The 22,246-nt window shown below is 53.3% G+C and overlaps 5 non-coding genes across 5 annotated transcripts; 2 read left to right on the top strand and 3 right to left on the bottom strand.

Annotated features, from left to right (window-relative positions):
- The first annotated feature begins 2,472 nt into the window (after window positions 1-2,472).
- TRNAQ-CUG (transfer RNA glutamine (anticodon CUG)) lies at window positions 2,473-2,544 on the top strand. Its single transcript has one exon. It is a non-coding gene; the product is annotated as a tRNA-Gln (tRNA).
- Window positions 2,545-9,311: 6,767 nt separating this feature from the next.
- Window positions 9,312-9,383, bottom strand: TRNAG-UCC (transfer RNA glycine (anticodon UCC)). The gene has a single exon. It is a non-coding gene; the product is annotated as a tRNA-Gly (tRNA).
- A 1,586-nt stretch (window positions 9,384-10,969) lies between these two features.
- On the bottom strand, window positions 10,970-11,041 carry TRNAM-CAU (transfer RNA methionine (anticodon CAU)). The gene has a single exon. It is a non-coding gene; the product is annotated as a tRNA-Met (tRNA).
- A 1,505-nt stretch (window positions 11,042-12,546) lies between these two features.
- Window positions 12,547-12,628, bottom strand: TRNAS-AGA (transfer RNA serine (anticodon AGA)). Its single transcript has one exon. It is a non-coding gene; the product is annotated as a tRNA-Ser (tRNA).
- A 3,659-nt stretch (window positions 12,629-16,287) lies between these two features.
- TRNAQ-CUG (transfer RNA glutamine (anticodon CUG)) lies at window positions 16,288-16,359 on the top strand. The gene has a single exon. It is a non-coding gene; the product is annotated as a tRNA-Gln (tRNA).
- The last annotated feature ends 5,887 nt before the right edge of the window (window positions 16,360-22,246 follow it).

Below are 22,246 nucleotides of genomic sequence, written 5' to 3'. Positions count from 1 at the left end.
CTTGCAGGGAGTCCTTCTGTCTCTAGCATTCCTGCACGCAGCCAGTTCTGCAGTTAGGCCTTCTTGCCCTCCATGGCAGATCATTTGTTGGTCACAATTTACCATGGCTGAGCAGCTGCAATTTGAATTTACCAAGCATCCCCCCGCGGCTTTTGTGAGTAGTAATTACTCACAGAAATCATTGCAAGGGATTAAACTTTCTCCTTATGCTTCCTATCTATTTCCATTTCCAAAAAAATTCGTTTCACCTCGTTTCCCTTCGCTCCCTCCTTCTTTTGTTTACAGCTCCTTTTCAGGCACCTTCAGAAAAGGACGCTCTAGACAGTGCATCCTCTTACAAATAATCCACTCCGTTGTAAAGTAGATTGTGCTGACTGGCAAGACCATTAGCTGAAAATGGTTTTGTAACTATTGAGGCCTGCAAGGGCCTATGAGACTTTCTGAGACTTCTAGTCTCATACCATCTTTCTCGTAAAGATCCTGAGAATGGTAGGAGGGCCGCAGACTCCTGGGAGCCCAGGATCAATCACCACGTGGGCCGGACTGTCCCATCACCTGTTCTGGCCTCTAGATTTTATGATAATTTCTAGTCATTAGTCCAAGCACTTCTTCCTTTTCTTCTTCCTTATCCTCTAATATATTCAGCATCATTGTTCTGGCCTCTGCTTGAGCCATGCCTTGTTCCTACCAATTTGCTACAACATAAGATCAGCTGAACCAAATATATGCACAACCACCAAAGTTAATAATCTCAACAAAGTATACTTCAATGCTATCTTAAGCAGTTTTTCCTCACCATCTTTCTATGTTTGGGAGTCATTCCCACCAGTCAAAAGGGGTTTTTTTCTCCAGGTATATCATGCAGTATCTGAAGTTCACCTCGAGTTTTATGTATGTCCATTTCTATTCTCTGATCTTGGTCTGCGTATGTACGGCAAGAGGTGTTAACTAATACACATAACACTTCCTTGAGCGACAAGTACATAATCCAGCGCCGTGCTGTTCTGCAGGGCTACCTGAGATTCTTGTTCTACCTCTAACTGTAAGGCTGAAATAGTGTTAACCGTGGCATCACCCATGTCTTCTGTTACAGCAGATATATTCACAACAGCCCTTTCTAATTCTGATACGCCTAGCCAGGGGAGGAAAGTTTGTGCAAGCTGGTGGAAGCCAGTTTGTCAAACAACAAGTGGCTGTTGCACAGAGCATTTTGTACTTTGCTTGCTAAGTGCTTTGGGGTAAGTTGTGTCTGTCACTCCGGAAGAGGTCCGGAAGCATTGAGATGCCGGGAAAAAAACCCAACCATCCTTATGTACCAGTGCCAGTCCAGCTAACAGGCAGTATCTTATGGGTCTTAGAGCCACATATTCCTCATGCTCCTTCATTACCTAAGGGCGTATCATAGAATAATTCTTACGGGTTAGTATATGACCAGTAATAATACAAATTCAAATGTAAAATCCCAGCGCAAAGCTACAATTTCCAAAAACAATTGACAGGTTCAGGTGATATCAATCACTTTGATATCATCAAAGTCTGTTTGCAGGGTTGTAGGTTGTTGTTCTGTTGACATTTGAGCAGAGGAAGTTCATGTAGATCATTCAGCTCTGCTGTGACAGGTGATACACTGTTTTGTGTCTGAAGCTGGTGTGACCATTTTACACTGGGAAACACGGATCCAGTTGAGCAGGCCCTTGCACTTCACCACCATACTGGTAATCACCAGTACCTGCTAAGGTCCCTTCCAGCGCAGCTGAAGTGCATGTTTTCTCTAGTGTACCTTAACGTAGGCCCAGTCTCCTGGTTTCACGCAGTGACAGACTTCAGTGGAAAGATGTATAGACGTAGCACGAGCCTATTCCTTCTATACGCTTCCACAAGCACTGATCGTGTGAGCATCAGCATTAGGCACCTTCTGCCGGCTCTTCCCTCTGTTGAACCTCATCCGCTGCCCTCTCTCTTGTTCGCCTCATTCGGCAAGCTCAGGAGCTCGGCTAGGACTGCAACCGAGAGTAAGGATATCTGGTTAACGGCTGCTTAGGATGAGCTACAAGGTGAGAAACAGGAGAGAGGCAATAACTTACACAGGCAGACTGGCAGGCTGTCCGACACGGGGGTGAAGGGAGGCAGCAGCAGAGACCACAAGTGCAAGCATCGAACGACCGATCACGGGGCCATGAAGGTGCTCTGTGAGGTGCAGTGTTGAAGAGGTTAAGCTGGAAACTTCCTAACCAGGTCTAATTAGGCGAAAGCAAGGTTCTCACAGGTTATCAGCCTGGGTCTTGTAAGAGAGGGCATGCCAGGCTTGTGCAGAGAGCTCTGCCGCTCCCTTGAAAGGCCCTGTGTGAGCAGAGAGTGGCCGGTGGCCCTGGAGGAAGGCTGCACTTGGGAGATGGAGAGACGGCCAGGCTCAGCCAGGAGCATGTGGCTCAGCTGGGGTGGCCACGGGGGTAAGACAGCACATGTCTAGGGGGTCCCATGGTGTAATGGTGAGCACTCTGGACTCTGAATCCAGCGATCTGAGTTCAAATCTCAGTGGGACCTCAACCTTTTGGCTCCCTCGGGGCTTTCCTCAGCATGCTTACTCCTTATCCCCTTGCCTGCTTAGTCTGCCGCAGTCTCCAGCCCATTTGCTTCCACAGAGTCATGGTAACTGCTCCTACCACAGGAGCCTCCACTGCTGCTCCTCGCCCGGGGACACTGTGGGGAGGACACTTTGTGCCCCCCTTACAGGCTTCAGTGGGCAGCCAGAGATCTCCCAGAGCTCCCCAGCACCTGGGAGCTACTGCTCACGCCAGGCTGACCCACACAGGAGGCCAGGTGACTCCCAGGCCCTGAATCCTGTGGATGGCTGTGCACACGTGGGTTACAGGAAGCAATAAATCTCAAAGACGCTGGAAGCCCCGCTGGGCTGAGTCCTCCACGTCCAGACATTTGCCTGCTTCCTCCCTGGCCTTTCTGCAGGGTCTGGTTTTGCACATGGAACCAGCGGGGTTGCCGTTCTCCCCAGAAGTTGGAAAGACCTTCCTGAGGTCTTTCTGGCTGGTGGCAGGCCTTGGCAAGCCAGAGAGTGGCTTGCCCATGTGCCTCTGGCCTTGCACGCTGTCGGGAGCCCAGCTGGGCAGAGATGTGGGTCAGACAAAGGTGTCTGCTGCGAGCCAAAGGCTGGGAGAACGTCCAGGGCTTCACTTGGATACCCACAGGGGAGAGGCACAGGGTAGATGGGCAAAAGCCACCCCGCTCTCATCCCCAGCCACATTTGCAGGAAGGCATAGCACTTTCAGGGCCTCGTGCAGCCCCCCCAGGAGCCCCGGGCATTGCAGGGCTCTGGAGGAGCTCCGTAGCGCTGAGCCCTCCCCTCCCACCATGTAGTGACCAGGCCAGATGCTGTGCCCAGGAGCCAAGTACAGGCCTGGCACCAACCGCCTCTCCAGGGCAAAGCCACCAGCATCCCCAGGCAGGGGCTCGTCTTAAACCCAGGGCTCTGGTAAAGCTGGCAGCGAAGACCCAGGACGAGCTGTCTCAGTCTCCAGTCTTCATTTTCTCCTCCTGCCTTTATTGGAAAAGAGCATAGTGGGAGACACGAAGAGTTACACAAGTTTCCTGTACCGGAGCGTAAAAATAATTTCAGTTGCCAGATGCCATCGTGACCGGTGTCTCCTACTCCTAACCCCAGGTACGCCATCTTGTTGGGCAGGCAGCCTTTAGCCACGGGTCACGTACCCCCTTCTCCGTTGAAGGGGTCCTGGGCACCCAGGAGAGTCAGGATGAGACACGATTGATTCTAACAACATTCTACCGGGGATGCCTAAAAGGCTGCCTGTCCCCATAGCGTTGCGTGACACCATTCAAAAGAAGGTGTTCGGTGGTTAAACGTGGAGCCACGGGCCTTTTAGGCTTTATGAGTGGCGGACGAGGTTACAGGAATTGTGGATTGATAACAGCTGTTCAGATGTGAATGTTAATATACTCCGGGGAATGAATACGGAGTGGAAAGGAGGAAAGCGCTGCTTTTCAGGTTTTCAGGTCTGGACGCAGGCAGTGTGACTGCAAGATGGGCTTAGGGTGGGCGTTTCAGTAGGGCGCAATCAGAGCATGCGCAATCACGATCCCCCTCTTTGTAACTCCACCTGCTTGTGGCACTGCCAATGACAGAGTGGGAGTCTGTAAATTCTGCACTAACCCAAGGCCCGCATACGACCCCACCGCCCAGACTGATGTTTTGACTGTCAGCACACTGAAGAACGTTGTTTTTTTCTTTATGCAACCCTGGAATCAGAGATTTGAGAAGCTTCGTCCCCTTGAGGTAGCGAGTCTAGTTGAGAGAGGCTACTTGTCTTTCCCTTGGCCCACTGGCCATAAGCTCCCCTCCCGACCACCCACACCTGCTCTTTCTTCTGCATTTTCCCCCTTTTCCTGTGCAGGTTTAGCACGCCTCAGAAGGCACGGATTAAGGTTGCTTTCTGCTTTGGAGACGAAGGTTCCATTTGTCAGGCTGAGCAGCTGGTGAAGGAGCATCTGGAGAGTGGACAGCTGAGCGAGAGGAAATGGAAAACTCCATGGATGTTCTCTTGCTGCCATCCCATGGACATTTTGGGTACTCCCGGTTCAGTCTGCAACAACCGAACAAGAAAGCCCCAAGCCAAAGTAATTCTGCTGGCTCCTTGCTGCACCACATTCTGGAAGGTTTCAGGGAATGCCTCTGTCTCGCATAAAGTACCATTTCATTGTTCAGTAAAGGAAGGCGCGGCAGCTCTCTGAGAAGCTAACTCTGAGAGACATCTCTTCCTGCCGGTCATAGTAGATATGCAGAATACAGTGGGGTAAGTTCAGGCAGAACATCCAGACTGCACAATCCCATACGGGAGAAGAGACTCACGTCTCCAGGGATGTGGCAAAGCTCAACGGCAAGGAAGGGCCGTTGTGGGCTGGAGGAAAGCCCTTTTCCGGGCAGGAGTGAGGGCCACGAAGATCTTGCTTACGCCCGTCAGGCTCTGCCACAGCCTGTTTTTCTGCCCTCCCTCGAGCCCAGGGAACGAAGGCGGATTCGTAAGGATGAAGAGTAGGCCAGAGGCTCAGGCAGGTCTCACTCAAGTGACTTCTCCCTGGGATCTCCATAGCCACGTCCCTTGGCGACTTCACCAGGTCCTCACGCTTCTTCCAACCTGGGATCTGGGCTCAGCTTGGAAAGCGGAGAACCTGTAGGAAACAAGGAAATCAACACGTAGGAGGGTGATGAAAGAGATGCCCGCGTCCTTCCCTGACAGAGACCCACGCCCAAATTGGTCTGTTTTGCTCAGCAAGTTCATCCCAGAGGCCAAAAGGCCTGGATGGCCTCCTTTGAGGAGAGGCTCAGGGCAAGAGGCCAAAAGCTCACGGCTCTTTTTCCTGGGCCAGGGATGGGGTGGCCCATTCCATACTTTTCAAACACAAAGAGACATTGGATCAGTGTCCCAGAGCACCTGGGAGGCATTGTGATGTGGAAGAGTTGGGAAAAACCCTGAACTCCCAGCAAACACGAGTTTGCACATGGCCCACAATGGTGCTGTGGACTTTGGTGGACATGGTGCCCCAGCTTCAGGCGTGCCAGGGATGCCAGGGCTCATAGCCTCATTCCAGCTCTTCCTACACCTCGACTTGCTTGTTTCCAACAGGTTCTCCACTTCCAAGCTGAGCCAGGACCCCTGGTTGGAAAAAGCATCGAGGGACGCGGCCATGGAGATCCCAAGAGATCTCCACTTGAGAGAGACCTGCCTGACTCTCTGGTCTGCTCTTTGTCGTTATGAATCTGCCTTTGTTCCCTGGGCTCATGGGCAGAAAGAACAGGCCGTGGCAGAGCCTGATGAGCGTAAGCAAGGCCTTCGTGGCCCTCACTCCTGCCCACCAGGGGCTTCCCTCTAGCCCACAACGGTCCTTCTTTGCCATGGAGCTTTGCCACATCCCTGGAGAGGTGTGTCTCTTCTCCCATATGGGATGGTGCAGTCTTGACCTTCTGCCTGAACTTACCCAAAGTCTCCTGTGTGTCTATGATGACCCATTGGAGAAATGTCTCTCAGGGTTTACTCGAGAGCCTGTACTGAAAGCACCTGAGAGTTGACTTGAGATATTCCTCATGGCTGAATTTGACCGTGACTGGTGGCCACGCTCGCCATGAGGATGGCAGCGTGACAAAGGCAATCCATATGACGCGAACGCACGTAAAATCTCCTGGCCACGCTCACCATGAAGATGGCAGTGTGACAAAGGCAATCCATAGGATGGGCTGGGATTGCCAGCAGGTAGAGCAGAATGGGGAAAGGCAAGCGCTTTGTGTGGAGCTTGTCCTTGGGAAATGGGCCATTCTCTGTACCTCCCTGAGCCCTGCAGACGTGTTTCTTGGTCTCTGTTCTGTGCCACTGCATTTGCTCCTTCTCATTAAAGACTTTGCGCAGCATAGCTGGAGACTCTGTCCTGAGCTTACTACTTTCTACTGTGAACGGTGGAGGGAAAAACTTGCCCTCTCCCATGGCATCGAGTGTCCCCAAGCATGGAGCACTGCCAGTTGTGGGTGAAGCTCCCTGAACCGATATCAGAGCACCCTGTGATGTCTCTCGTGGTCAGCCTTGAGTCCTGCCACTGAAAGCACTCGAGAGCTGACCTCATTTCTTCTGCCACTGTACCCAGCGGGCCCTGCATGAATGCTCAGGAAGCAGTGACTTTTCACTGACTTTTCAGTGCCTGCCCTGAGTACTTCCTGGCAGAAGACAGAAGCAGGCTTATGAACTGGGCTGAGATGACAACACTCTTCCATGGGTTTGAAGGCCACCAGTCCGCCTGTTGTCCTGCTGAAGGCGAGGAGGTTGGAGCCCTTTGACCATTTGCAGGCAAACACGGCTACAGCTGTTTGCTGTACTGCTACGGAGGGGCAGCATAGGAGAGGTGGGTGGCACAGGGTGTAAAGGAACACGCCAGGAGACTTGGCAACGTGGCGCCTCCTGAGGGTGATGTTTGTGCCAGGAAGGCAAGTGTGGTTTGTGGTAAGGATTAATGAGGTGGTAGGACAAAATGGACCCGCGTGCTCAGCTGAGCTGTGGAGGGTGGCTTCAGTAACAGGCAGGGACAAGTTGCCTTTCTGAGCCTGAATCTCAGCCAGAGTCCTGGCATTTGGAAGTCAGGTTTATGCCTCCTTTCCTTTTGGTGATGCACTTTGCTACTCACAATCGTGTTGGAGGAAAAAAACCACCTAAGGTGCTCAGCAGTGAGGCAAGGCCTCCCACATGCAAGCATGCAGCCAAGAACAAAGGAATATCCAGGGTCACTGTTTAGTCTCCCAGATGATGCATGACTCTCCTCAATGCTGCACCACCAAAACCTCTCAGCACTCAATGCTGCTCGAGGAGCATGAACTTTGGCGCAGGTGCATGTCTTCTCCTGACTGAATGCTGTTGCTTCTGCTTTCTCTCTTGGCCCAATCTGTTCCTGTCAGCAAGTGGAAAGCCTTCTGCAAGGTGTCCTTCCTCTGCAGGAGACCTGGATGTCTGCATGCTAGGTGCCCTTACAGGGACTCCACCGGTGTCATTGTGTGGCTGATTCCCATTTCTGCGCAGCTAGGGGCTCTGTCAGCCCTGCCAAAGGGACGCTGAGGTGATTAAGGACTTGGCCCACCTGTCATACAAGGACAGGCTGGGAGAGCTGGGGTTGGTTAGCCTGGGGAAGGGAAGGGCTGAGGGGCACCTCCTGTGTGTCTCCGAACACCTGGGGCAGAAGGGTGAACAGGCGGAGTGAAGAAGAGAGAGCCATCCTCTTGTCACCGGTGCACAGTGAGAGGGCAAGAAGCAAAGGGCAGAGGTGGAAATACAAGGAGCGTCACACGCGGTAACCCTATTTTGCTGTGAGGATGGTCACAGAAGGGAACCAGTTTCCCAGGGAGGTTTTTCAGACAACTGTTCAGACGTGAACGTTAATACAGAGCTTTTGAGTTAACTCCTCAGTCTCTTAACTGTTATTGGCAAACTTCATATATGAAAAACAGTCATGGCACGTCTCTCTTTCAGAGAAGTTGTGGGAAAAAAACTCCAGGGGATGAATATGGAGCGGAAAGGAGGAAAGCGCTGCTTTTCAGGTCTGGACGTAAGCAGTGTGACTGCAAGGCGGGCTTAGGCTGGGCATTTCAGTAGGGAAGAGAGCACGCGCAATCATGGTCACCCTCTTTGTAACTCCACCTGCTTGTAGCGTTGCCAATGACAGCCTGTAATTTCTGCACTAACCCAAACCCTGCATACAACCCCGCCGTCCAGACTGGTGTTTTGACTGTCAGCATAGTGAAGAACATTGCTTTTGTTGCTTTAAGCAACCCTGGAATCAGTCACTTGAGAAGCTGTGCCCCCTTCAGGTTGAGAGTCTAGTTGAGAGAGGCTCCTTGTGTTTCCCTTGGCCCACCGGCCATAAGCTGCAAGACAAATGAGGGTGTCTCAGTTCTCAGTTACCAGGAACATCGTTACACCCAATTCCAGTAAACTTCAGGATGTCTCTGCAATGCTGGAGCCTGAACGGGGTAGGCCAGCGGCTCTGCGCATGTGCTGGAGACAGAGGGTCTCTGAGACGTGAACTCTTGTTTGTTAGAGGATTTCAAACCAAGTTACAATCTGTACCAGGATCTGTTGTCAGGCAAGAGTGCTGTAGAGGAAATAACGCTGTGCTCTGAACACAGGCATTGTACATACCAGCATCCCCTCTGAAGGGGATGAAACCCCACGTTTGACCAGTCAGCACTGGATAGATGGAAAAGATGGCGGAGGATGGAGAGCAAATTCACTCCATTTTTACTTCAGATCAGACAGACAGGTTTTTGAGACATTACATGAAGAACAGGTCTCCTCCTACTGCCCCTGACCACCACCTAGGCATGTGTACCTTGCCACAGCACCATGCTTTTCTTGCCAAGTGCAACGGGGCAGCAGCAGCAGCAGGTCCAGCTCTGGGCCAGACCAGCACCACAGCGAGGAGCCCAGCCTGGAGCCCCCACAGCTGGCAGAAAGCACCGATCTCATCCAAAAGCCAGCCGGGGCCCTTACAGCTGACACTGTATCAGCACTGTACCATCTGGGGTCCCTGGCAGAGAAACCAGGGAGCACCAAGGATGAAGAGGGAGACCCTGGCTAGAGGAAGTGGAGGCATCCTTGGAGGGAGGAGAGGGACAGGACGGGGCACGGGCTGGTGCCTCTCTCGCCCAGGGTTAGGGGGCCTCTGTGCTGCTCTGATCATACCAGTCAGGAGAGGCTGCCTGCAGGAGATGCAAGGCACCTTGGAGCCGGGCTGAAGAAAAGCTTGTCTGCGTTGGCCAGGAATCGAACCTGGGTCAACTGCTTGGAAGGCAGCTATGCTCACCACTATACCACCAACGCACCTGTATGCAGTGCTGCCTCCTGCTCCTCCACATGAGAGACTGGCCTGCCCCCTCCTTCCCTGTACACACGACCTCAAGCTGCTGGGATGTGTGCATTCTTCTCTGTGTGTGAGATCTCAAGCTGCACTAGCTGCCGACTAGGGGAGATCAGCAGCAGGGACTGCCCAGGGTTGGAGCAGGACACTGGACGCACCAGGACTGAGCTCCGGGCATGGACTCTGCGCAGACCTGTGGTACGGCCCAGGGTTCAAGGGACCTGCTGCTGTGCATGTGGGAGGGAGGGGGTGTGTGTGTCCAATACCGATCTCCAGTCCTGAGCAGCCGGAGGGAAAGAACAGGGTTGGGCCATCTGTGTCGCTCACGCTTGTGTGAGTGCTGGTGGTGCTTTTTGGGGTGCTGGTCATGGTGCCGCTCGCCACCTGCGTTCATACGTGTGCCAGCTGTGCATGTACTACGCACGTGTACGTGCGCTTGTGTGTATGTACCTGTGGTGGTGCAAGCATACCTAACAGCCAAACACCCACCCAGCTGCTCCCTCCTTTCCCCACCCTGAGGGGGATGCGGAGCACTGAAAACAGTATAAGAAATCTCATGGGTCAAGATAAACACAAGGACATGGCTTAGCAAAAACTGTTGTGGGCAAATCAGGCTTGACTTGGGGAAAATTAATTCTTTTGCCAATTAAAACAGCTTCGCGTAGTGAGAAACAAAAGGACAAACATAAAACACCGCCTTTCCTCTCCCCTGTCCCAGGCTCAACTTTACTCCTTCACGCCAGACTCCCTTGCCTGCCCAAGCGGTGCAGGGGAATGCGTCTTCCCTCTGCTCTTCCCCACTCTTTTTGTTCCTTCCTCCTCTCTCTGCCCAGCGTCTTCTGCCCTTTCTGGAATATGTTTTCACAGAGGCGCCACAAACTTTGCTGATGGCTCAGCTGTGTCGTGCGGTGGGTCCACTGTGGAGATGGAACTGGCTGTGTCTGGCACAGGGCAGCCCCTTACCTCTTCTCACAGAGGCCACCCTGCAGCACCCCCTCTCCCCTCCACTACCAACCCCTAGCCACGTGTAAGCCAATACAGTGCCCATTGGGAATACCTGCTTGGCCCTGCTCCTGGCGGGACCTACAAGTGGGCACAGCAGCAAACGGACTAGGACAGAGAAAGCCCCCAGGTGGTTGAGTCAATCGCATTGGTGTTTCCCAAACGAGTACCAGGCTTGTCCTCCTCCCTGCCCGCAGAGCCCTGGAGGTCCTCCCTTGTGGCTGGGAAGTTGGGGATTGAGCTGCCTGATGGGAAGGGAGAAACGCCTGTGTCCCCAGGACACCCACTGCCTCGCAGGGGAGCTCTGTGCTGTGCTCTGCCTGCTGCTCCACACCCACCCCAGCCTGCCTTGCTGAGGGTCACTTTGGGAGTGCTGGCTGCTAAGAAAGCAAAGGAGAAGGTGGCAGTGTCAGAGAGAAGGGGCTGAGGGAGTGGGAGAGCCGTGGCCGTGGAGCGCCCAGGCAGCAGGAGCGCAGCAGTGCAGGTGTAAGATGCTGTAAGATGCAAGGGAGAGTCAGCGGTTGTCAGGAGCAGGAACAAAAGGACTTAGCAGAGGATGGTTTCGATCCATCGACCTCTGGGTTATGGGCCCAGCACGCTTCCGCTGCGCCACTCTGCTCCCCCCGGCGCCTTAGCCGAGACCTCCCACAGCCCTGCCTGACCCTCCCTGGCACTGCCAGCACCAGCGCTTGTGCTCACGCCTCTTTCCCTTCCTCTTACCTGCGCCCATGACCAGGCAGGAAAAACGTCTCCCTGGAAAGCTCAGTGGCAGTGGGCCGGGGGTGGGAAGCACAAGGGCCTTGCTTTGCCCTTCTGCCCACATCTCCCGCCCATAACCCTGGGTGGGGACTTTCTCTTTGACCACCCAAGCGGGCTCTGCAGGCGCTGAAGGAAACCCCAGTGCGGGGGGGCAGCCTCACTGCTTTGCGGGGCGAAGAGGAGCTGCTCCCCAGTGAGGTGACGAGGGCTGCAACCCTGCCCAGAAACCCAGCTCCCTGGGGGCTGCAGCACTATGCCTGTCTGCGAGTGCCTTGCCCTGTCTGTGTGGTGCTGCGCCAACCCTACAGCTCCCAGCTTGTCCTCCCTCCTGGCGCAGCCCTGCCCTTGCTGCTCTGGGACAGCAGAGGGCTGCCTCTCTCACCACACAGCCTTGCAGGGAGTCAGGGAAACCCCGCCCTCTCTGTGCCTGACCTGCCCAACACTGCTGGGGCTGGAGGGGGCCCCCAGCCTCCCCAGGACGGGGTCAGCCCAGCTGGACTGGGTGGTGGCCAGCCTTGGACGCGGCCAGGGGTCCCAGAAATGCCCTGGTCAGGCTGAGCTGGTAGAGCCCGTTGGTGAGGGCGAGGGATGAGGTGGCAGTGCTGATGCCTGCGCCTTTGGGCGAGTGTCTGCTGGTTCTCTGTACCATCCGCATGCCAGAGCATGCAGAGCCAGGCAGAGGGGACAGAGCAAAGGCAGGACAGAGAGGGCTGGGTGTGCAGATGTGAGCATGCATAACCAATCAGGGGAATCTGATTATGCACCGAGGCCGTGCTTATACGCCTAGCTTCCTAAGGCAAATCTCCTATTCTTTTTATCGTCAGTACTGTGTGTTCTCAGCAGGTGAGAGGCAGTTTAGGCTGGGTCTTCAGGTCACGTCAACTCTGAGTTGACAAAAGTTCATTGTCTCACGTAGCATTTGTTCGCCTAAGCAAGCTGTACTGCAGTTAGCATCTTGCCATTCGCATCCCCCGCTTTCAGTGGCATGGCTGCGGGGGACAAACCATGCACTCGCTAGCAATGGGCTTTTATCACCTTCTTTTTCTCTGGCCTCTCCACATGGGCCCTCTCAGGGTTTCCTTCTTCCTTAAGATGCTGCACCACCCAGGCAGGCTATCATCATTAGCAATGAGGGCCACGTGTGCGCAGAAGGACCTCTTTCATGGCTCACGTTCAGTGCTGGCCCTTTCTCTTCCCCTCACTTCCTTACCTTGTAAATGGGAGCAAGATTTCCCATCCATCCAGGCATTTCTTGGGGGAGGCGTGGACCGCAAGGGGGTTTTGCTGTGTCCCTGGGCTCTGCGGGGCCGAGTCCCACAGCTGCAGCGTGGTCAACTGCAGGGAGCCCAAAAGGGGACTGTGCCCCGTAGTTGGCAGGATTCGAACCTGCGCGGGGAAACCCCAATGGATTTCTAGTCCATCGCCTTCACCACTCGGCCACAACTACCTGCTCCAGCCCTCTCTGCCCTGCTGATCACACGCCCTCTGCAATGACACCTGGCTCCCTGGGAGTTTCAAGGCACTGTTCCACTGGAAGCCTTGCAGTTGGGACCTGCGCCGAGCATGACAGGCACCTGGCCGCAGGCTTCCAGAGGCCTTGAGAGGCATAACCCCAGGAGCTACAGCTGCAGCTCCACTGCCTTGTCCTCAGCCGGGCGTCTGGGATATCCTGCCATGTGGGGTGGTTTCACTCCCCAGCTGGCATCTCATCTGCTTCCAGGGAAGAAGGGAAGGCACCTGTGTGGAGGCAACCAGGGATGGTGGTAGTTGTGAGGTGGCTGCTTCTCAAATTTGTCAGAGGGGGACTCCAAGCCTGATGTGAGCACTATGGTGAGGACACTCCTGCAGGGAAGATGGTGGCCTCCAGGCAGCACCTCCAGCCTCTTGGGGACGTAGGGTGGTGTCTACGTCCTTGAAGAAAGACCACGACTGCCATGCAGGTTGTTGGTGTGTAGGGGGAATGGCTTGTAAGAGTGGGAGAGATACATGGGAAAGGCAAGGTGGAGTCTGGCTGAGGAGAAGTGAGGAGGCGCAAAGGGAGGATAAATGGGAGGTCGTGGGGTGACTTGGTGGGAGACAGGAGAGAGTTTGTTTTGGTGGAATAGGTATGTCTAGATCTTTTTGCCAGCACTGGCAAGGGATGTCCAATGCCTGAGCAGGAACCAGAAAGCCAAATGATCTGCAGAAGTCTTCATTTTCCTCACTAGATGCAGGCAGCTCTGGTTCCCTTTTAACTCTGGAGCACGAATATTTGGCAAGTGGTTTTAAAGGAGTCAGCGTGGAGGTGGTGCATCTGGCAATGTCTGTTGTTGGGGAATTTTTATTGCACCCCTTGAGGTGAATTAAACATACGTTTGCACTTAAATATAAAGATTTAGTGAGCAACGCTTTGGACGGAGTCCTACCTCCATAAGAGTTTCTACATGGAGTCTGCAAACACGCAGCACGAGCCGTTTCCTCACATACAGTTGCACCAGCACCGATCGTGTGAGCGTCGGTATCAGGCACCTCAGCCTGGCATTGGGTGCATCCCCTGGCTGACCAAAGGTGGCCCCTGAGCGCTCGCATTCCAGGATTCCTACAAGACAACATTGCCATAATCCTTATCTCTTCAGCAAGGGAAACTTCACTCCCTTGCAGGGAGTCCTTCTGTCTCTAGCATTCCTGCACGCAGCCAGTTCTGCAGTTAGGCCTTCTTGCCCTCCATGGCAGATCATTTGTTGGTCACAATTTACCATGGCTGAGCAGCTGCAATTTGAATTTACCAAGCATCCCCCCGCGGCTTTTGTGAGTAGTAATTACTCACAGAAATCATTGCAAGGGATTAAACTTTCTCCTTATGCTTCCTATCTATTTCCATTTCCAAAAAAATTCGTTTCACCTCGCTTCCCTTCGCTCCCTCCTTCTTTTGTTTACAGCTCCTTTTCAGGCACCTTCAGAAAAGGACGCTCTAGACAGTGCATCCTCTTACAAATAATCCACTCCGTTGTAAAGTAGATTGTGCTGACTGGCAAGACCATTAGCTGAAAATGGTTTTTGTAACTATTGAGGCCTGCAAGGGCCTATGAGACTTTCTGAGACTTCTAGTCTCATACCATCTTTCTCGTAAAGATCCTGAGAATGGTAGGAGGGCCGCAGACTCCTGGGAGCCCAGGATCAATCACCATGTGGGCCGGACTGTCCCATCACCTGTTCTGGCCTCTAGATTTTATGATAATTTCTAGTCATTAGTCCAAGCACTTCTTCCTTTTCTTCTTCCTTATCCTCTAATATATTCAGCATCATTGTTCTGGCCTCTGCTTGAGCCATGCCTTGTTCCTACCAATTTGCTACAACATAAGATCAGCTGAACCAAATATATGCACAACCACCAAAGTTAATAATCTCAACAAAGTATACTTCAATGCTATCTTAAGCAGTTTTTCCTCACCATCTTTCTATGTTTGGGAGTCATTCCCACCAGTCAAAAGGGGTTTTTTTCTCCAGGTATATCATGCAGTATCTGAAGTTCACCTCGAGTTTTATGTATGTCCATTTCTATTCTCTGATCTTGGTCTGCGTATGTACGGCAAGAGGTGTTAACTAATACACATAACACTTCCTTGAGCGACAAGTACATAATCCAGCGCCGTGCTGTTCTGCAGGGCTACCTGAGATTCTTGTTCTACCTCTAACTGTAAGGCTGAAATAGTGTTAACCGTGGCATCACCCATGTCTTCTGTTACAGCAGATATATTCACAACAGCCCTTTCTAATTCTGATACGCCTAGCCAGGGGAGGAAAGTTTGTGCAAGCTGGTGGAAGCCAGTTTGTCAAACAACAAGTGGCTGTTGCACAGAGCATTTTGTACTTTGCTTGCTAAGTGCTTTGGGGTAAGTTGTGTCTGTCACTCCGGAAGAGGTCCGGAAGCATTGAGATGCCGGGAAAAAAACCCAACCATCCTTATGTACCAGTGCCAGTCCAGCTAACAGGCAGTATCTTATGGGTCTTAGAGCCACATATTCCTCATGCTCCTTCATTACCTAAGGGCGTATCATAGAATAATTCTTACGGGTTAGTATATGACCAGTAATAATACAAATTCAAATGTAAAATCCCAGCGCAAAGCTACAATTTCCAAAAACAATTGACAGGTTCAGGTGATATCAATCACTTTGATATCATCAAAGTCTGTTTGCAGGGTTGTAGGTTGTTGTTCTGTTGACATTTGAGCAGAGGAAGTTCATGTAGATCATTCAGCTCTGCTGTGACAGGTGATACACTGTTTTGTGTCTGAAGCTGGTGTGACCATTTTACACTGGGAAACACGGATCCAGTTGAGCAGGCCCTTGCACTTCACCACCATACTGGTAATCACCAGTACCTGCTAAGGTCCCTTCCAGCGCAGCTGAAGTGCATGTTTTCTCTAGTGTACCTTAACGTAGGCCCAGTCTCCTGGTTTCACGCAGTGACAGACTTCAGTGGAAAGATGTATAGACGTAGCACGAGCCTATTCCTTCTATACACTTCCACAAGCACTGATCGTGTGAGCATCAGCATTAGGCACCTTCTGCCGGCTCTTCCCTCTGTTGAACCTCATCCGCTGCCCTCTCTCTTGTTCTCCTCATTCGGCAAGCTCAGGAGCTCGGCTAGGACTGCAACCGAGAGTAAGGATATCTGGTTAACGGCTGCTTAGGATGAGCTACAAGGTGAGAAACAGGAGAGAGGCAATAACTTACACAGGCAGACTGGCAGGCTGTCCGACACGGGGGTGAAGGGAGGCAGCAGCAGAGACCACAAGTGCAAGCATCGAACGACCGATCACGGGGCCATGAAGGTGCTCTGTGAGGTGCAGTGTTGAAGAGGTTAAGCTGGAAACTTCCTAACCAGGTCTAATTAGGCGAAAGCAAGGTTCTCACAGGTTATCAGCCTGGGTCTTGTAAGAGAGGGCATGCCAGGCTTGTGCAGAGAGCTCTGCCGCTCCCTTGAAAGGCCCTGTGTGAGCAGAGAGTGGCCGGTGGCCCTGGAGGAAGGCTGCACTTGGGAGATGGAGAGACGGCCAGGCTCAGCCAGGAGCATGTGGCTCAGCTGGGGTGGCCACGGGGGTAAGACAGCACATGTCTAGGGGGTCCCATGGTGTAATGGTGAGCACTCTGGACTCTGAATCCAGCGATCTGAGTTCAAATCTCAGTGGGACCTCAACCTTTTGGCTCCCTCGGGGCTTTCCTCAGCATGCTTACTCCTTATCCCCTTGCCTGCTTAGTCTGCTGCAGTCTCCAGCCCATTTGCTTCCACAGAGTCATGGTAACTGCTCCTACCACAGGAGCCTCCACTGCTGCTCCTCGCCCGGGGACACTGTGGGGAGGACACTTTGTGCCCCCCTTACAGGCTTCAGTGGGCAGCCAGAGATCTCCCAGAGCTCCCCAGCACCTGGGAGCTACTGCTCACGCCAGGCTGACCCACACAGGAGGCCAGGTGACTCCCAGGCCCTGAATCCTGTGGATGGCTGTGCACACGTGGGTTACAGGAAGCAATAAATCTCAAAGACGCTGGAAGCCCCGCTGGGCTGAGTCCTCCACGTCCAGACATTTGCCTGCTTCCTCCCTGGCCTTTCTGCAGGGTCTGGTTTTGCACATGGGACCAGCGGGGTTGCCGTTCTCCCCAGAAGTTGGAAAGACCTTCCTGAGGTCTTTCTGGCTGGTGGCAGGCCTTGGCAAGCCAGAGAGTGGCTTGCCCATGTGCCTCTGGCCTTGCACGCTGTCGGGAGCCCAGCTGGGCAGAGATGTGGGTCAGACAAAGGTGTCTGCTGCGAGCCAAAGGCTGGGAGAACGTCCAGGGCTTCACTTGGATACCCACAGGGGAGAGGCACAGGGTAGATGGGCAAAAGCCACCCCGCTCTCATCCCCAGCCACATTTGCAGGAAGGCATAGCACTTTCAGGGCCTCGTGCAGCCCCCCCAGGAGCCCCGGGCATTGCAGGGCTCTGGAGGAGCTCCGTAGCGCCGAGCCCTCCCCTCCCACCATGTAGTGACCAGGCCAGATGCTGTGCCCAGGAGCCAAGTACAGGCCTGGCACCAACCGCCTCTCCAGGGCAAAGCCACCAGCATCCCCAGGCAGGGGCTCGTCTTAAACCCAGGGCTCTGGTAAAGCTGGCAGCGAAGACCCAGGACGAGCTGTCTCAGTCTCCAGTCTTCATTTTCTCCTCCTGCCTTTATTGGAAAAGAGCATAGTGGGAGACACGAAGAGTTACACAAGTTTCCTGTACCGGAGCGTAAAAATAATTTCAGTTGCCAGATGCCATCGTGACCGGTGTCTCCTACTCCTAACCCCAGGTACGCCATCTTGTTGGGCAGGCAGCCTTTAGCCACGGGTCACGTACCCCCTTCTCCGTTGAAGGGGTCCTGGGCACCCAGGAGAGTCAGGATGAGACACGATTGATTCTAACAACATTCTACCGGGGATGCCTAAAAGGCTGCCTGTCCCCATAGCGTTGCGTGACACCATTCAAAAGAAGGTGTTCGGTGGTTAAACGTGGAGCCACGGGCCTTTTAGGCTTTATGAGTGGCGGACGAGGTTACAGGAATTGTGGATTGATAACAGCTGTTCAGATGTGAATGTTAATATACTCCGGGGAATGAATACGGAGTGGAAAGGAGGAAAGCGCTGCTTTTCAGGTTTTCAGGTCTGGACGCAGGCAGTGTGACTGCAAGATGGGCTTAGGGTGGGCGTTTCAGTAGGGCGCAATCAGAGCATGCGCAATCACGATCCCCCTCTTTGTAACTCCACCTGCTTGTGGCACTGCCAATGACAGAGTGGGAGTCTGTAAATTCTGCACTAACCCAAGGCCCGCATACGACCCCACCGCCCAGACTGATGTTTTGACTGTCAGCACACTGAAGAACGTTGTTTTTTCTTTATGCAACCCTGGAATCAGAGATTTGAGAAGCTTCGTCCCCTTGAGGTAGCGAGTCTAGTTGAGAGAGGCTACTTGTCTTTCCCTTGGCCCACTGGCCATAAGCTCCCCTCCCGACCACCCACACCTGCTCTTTCTTCTGCATTTTCCCCCTTTTCCTGTGCAGGTTTAGCACGCCTCAGAAGGCACGGATTAAGGTTGCTTTCTGCTTTGGAGACGAAGGTTCCATTTGTCAGGCTGAGCAGCTGGTGAAGGAGCATCTGGAGAGTGGACAGCTGAGCGAGAGGAAATGGAAAACTCCATGGATGTTCTCTTGCTGCCATCCCATGGACATTTTGGGTACTCCCGGTTCAGTCTGCAACAACCGAACAAGAAAGCCCCAAGCCAAAGTAATTCTGCTGGCTCCTTGCTGCACCACATTCTGGAAGGTTTCAGGGAATGCCTCTGTCTCGCATAAAGTACCATTTCATTGTTCAGTAAAGGAAGGCGCGGCAGCTCTCTGAGAAGCTAACTCTGAGAGACATCTCTTCCTGCCGGTCATAGTAGATATGCAGAATACAGTGGGGTAAGTTCAGGCAGAACATCCAGACTGCACAATCCCATACGGGAGAAGAGACTCACGTCTCCAGGGATGTGGCAAAGCTCAACGGCAAGGAAGGGCCGTTGTGGGCTGGAGGAAAGCCCTTTTCCGGGCAGGAGTGAGGGCCACGAAGATCTTGCTTACGCCCGTCAGGCTCTGCCACAGCCTGTTTTTTCTGCCCTCCCTCGAGCCCAGGGAACGAAGGCGGATTCGTAAGGATGAAGAGTAGGCCAGAGGCTCAGGCAGGTCTCACTCAAGTGACTTCTCCCTGGGATCTCCATAGCCACGTCCCTTGGCGACTTCACCAGGTCCTCACGCTTCTTCCAACCTGGGATCTGGGCTCAGCTTGGAAAGCGGAGAACCTGTAGGAAACAAGGAAATCAACACGTAGGAGGGTGATGAAAGAGATGCCCGCGTCCTTCCCTGACAGAGACCCACGCCCAAATTGGTCTGTTTTGCTCAGCAAGTTCATCCCAGAGGCCAAAAGGCCTGGATGGCCTCCTTTGAGGAGAGGCTCAGGGCAAGAGGCCAAAAGCTCACGGCTCTTTTTCCTGGGCCAGGGATGGGGTGGCCCATTCCATACTTTTCAAACACAAAGAGACATTGGATCAGTGTCCCAGAGCACCTGGGAGGCATTGTGATGTGGAAGAGTTGGGAAAAACCCTGAACTCCCAGCAAACACGAGTTTGCACATGGCCCACAATGGTGCTGTGGACTTTGGTGGACATGGTGCCCCAGCTTCAGGCGTGCCAGGGATGCCAGGGCTCATAGCCTCATTCCAGCTCTTCCTACACCTCGACTTGCTTGTTTCCAACAGGTTCTCCACTTCCAAGCTGAGCCAGGACCCCTGGTTGGAAAAAGCATCGAGGGACGCGGCCATGGAGATCCCAAGAGATCTCCACTTGAGAGAGACCTGCCTGACTCTCTGGTCTGCTCTTTGTCGTTATGAATCTGCCTTTGTTCCCTGGGCTCATGGGCAGAAAGAACAGGCCGTGGCAGAGCCTGATGAGCGTAAGCAAGGCCTTCGTGGCCCTCACTCCTGCCCACCAGGGGCTTCCCTCTAGCCCACAACGGTCCTTCTTTGCCATGGAGCTTTGCCACATCCCTGGAGAGGTGTGTCTCTTCTCCCATATGGGATGGTGCAGTCTTGACCTTCTGCCTGAACTTACCCAAAGTCTCCTGTGTGTCTATGATGACCCATTGGAGAAATGTCTCTCAGGGTTTACTCGAGAGCCTGTACTGAAAGCACCTGAGAGTTGACTTGAGATATTCCTCATGGCTGAATTTGACCGTGACTGGTGGCCACGCTCGCCATGAGGATGGCAGCGTGACAAAGGCAATCCATATGACGCGAACGCACGTAAAATCTCCTGGCCACGCTCACCATGAAGATGGCAGTGTGACAAAGGCAATCCATAGGATGGGCTGGGATTGCCAGCAGGTAGAGCAGAATGGGGAAAGGCAAGCGCTTTGTGTGGAGCTTGTCCTTGGGAAATGGGCCATTCTCTGTACCTCCCTGAGCCCTGCAGACGTGTTTCTTGGTCTCTGTTCTGTGCCACTGCATTTGCTCCTTCTCATTAAAGACTTTGCGCAGCATAGCTGGAGACTCTGTCCTGAGCTTACTACTTTCTACTGTGAACGGTGGAGGGAAAAACTTGCCCTCTCCCATGGCATCGAGTGTCCCCAAGCATGGAGCACTGCCAGTTGTGGGTGAAGCTCCCTGAACCGATATCAGAGCACCCTGTGATGTCTCTCGTGGTCAGCCTTGAGTCCTGCCACTGAAAGCACTCGAGAGCTGACCTCATTTCTTCTGCCACTGTACCCAGCGGGCCCTGCATGAATGCTCAGGAAGCAGTGACTTTTCACTGACTTTTCAGTGCCTGCCCTGAGTACTTCCTGGCAGAAGACAGAAGCAGGCTTATGAACTGGGCTGAGATGACAACACTCTTCCATGGGTTTGAAGGCCACCAGTCCGCCTGTTGTCCTGCTGAAGGCGAGGAGGTTGGAGCCCTTTGACCATTTGCAGGCAAACACGGCTACAGCTGTTTGCTGTACTGCTACGGAGGGGCAGCATAGGAGAGGTGGGTGGCACAGGGTGTAAAGGAACACGCCAGGAGACTTGGCAACGTGGCGCCTCCTGAGGGTGATGTTTGTGCCAGGAAGGCAAGTGTGGTTTGTGGTAAGGATTAATGAGGTGGTAGGACAAAATGGACCCGCGTGCTCAGCTGAGCTGTGGAGGGTGGCTTCAGTAACAGGCAGGGACAAGTTGCCTTTCTGAGCCTGAATCTCAGCCAGAGTCCTGGCATTTGGAAGTCAGGTTTATGCCTCCTTTCCTTTTGGTGATGCACTTTGCTACTCACAATCGTGTTGGAGGAAAAAAACCACCTAAGGTGCTCAGCAGTGAGGCAAGGCCTCCCACATGCAAGCATGCAGCCAAGAACAAAGGAATATCCAGGGTCACTGTTTAGTCTCCCAGATGATGCATGACTCTCCTCAATGCTGCACCACCAAAACCTCTCAGCACTCAATGCTGCTCGAGGAGCATGAACTTTGGCGCAGGTGCATGTCTTCTCCTGACTGAATGCTGTTGCTTCTGCTTTCTCTCTTGGCCCAATCTGTTCCTGTCAGCAAGTGGAAAGCCTTCTGCAAGGTGTCCTTCCTCTGCAGGAGACCTGGATGTCTGCATGCTAGGTGCCCTTACAGGGACTCCACCGGTGTCATTGTGTGGCTGATTCCCATTTCTGCGCAGCTAGGGGCTCTGTCAGCCCTGCCAAAGGGACGCTGAGGTGATTAAGGACTTGGCCCACCTGTCATACAAGGACAGGCTGGGAGAGCTGGGGTTGGTTAGCCTGGGGAAGGGAAGGGCTGAGGGGGCACCTCCTGTGTGTCTCCGAACACCTGGGGCAGAAGGGTGAACAGGCGGAGTGAAGAAGAGAGAGCCATCCTCTTGTCACCGGTGCACAGTGAGAGGGCAAGAAGCAAAGGGCAGAGGTGGAAATACAAGGAGCGTCACACGCGGTAACCCTATTTTGCTGTGAGGATGGTCACAGAAGGGAACCAGTTTCCCAGGGAGGTTTTTCAGACAACTGTTCAGACGTGAACGTTAATACAGAGCTTTTGAGTTAACTCCTCAGTCTCTTAACTGTTATTGGCAAACTTCATATATGAAAAACAGTCATGGCACGTCTCTCTTTCAGAGAAGTTGTGGGAAAAAAACTCCAGGGGATGAATATGGAGCGGAAAGGAGGAAAGCGCTGCTTTTCAGGTCTGGACGTAAGCAGTGTGACTGCAAGGCGGGCTTAGGCTGGGCATTTCAGTAGGGAAGAGAGCACGCGCAATCATGGTCACCCTCTTTGTAACTCCACCTGCTTGTAGCGTTGCCAATGACAGCCTGTAATTTCTGCACTAACCCAAACCCTGCATACAACCCCGCCGTCCAGACTGGTGTTTTGACTGTCAGCATAGTGAAGAACATTGCTTTTGTTGCTTTAAGCAACCCTGGAATCAGTCACTTGAGAAGCTGTGCCCCCTTCAGGTTGAGAGTCTAGTTGAGAGAGGCTCCTTGTGTTTCCCTTGGCCCACCGGCCATAAGCT

Source organism: Ciconia boyciana, chromosome 8, assembly GCF_034638445.1.
Source record: "Ciconia boyciana chromosome 8, ASM3463844v1, whole genome shotgun sequence".
NCBI lineage: Eukaryota > Metazoa > Chordata > Aves > Ciconiiformes > Ciconiidae > Ciconia > Ciconia boyciana.
The sequence above is the reverse complement of the archived record's forward strand: the minus strand, read 5'-3'. Positions and strand labels throughout refer to the sequence as shown.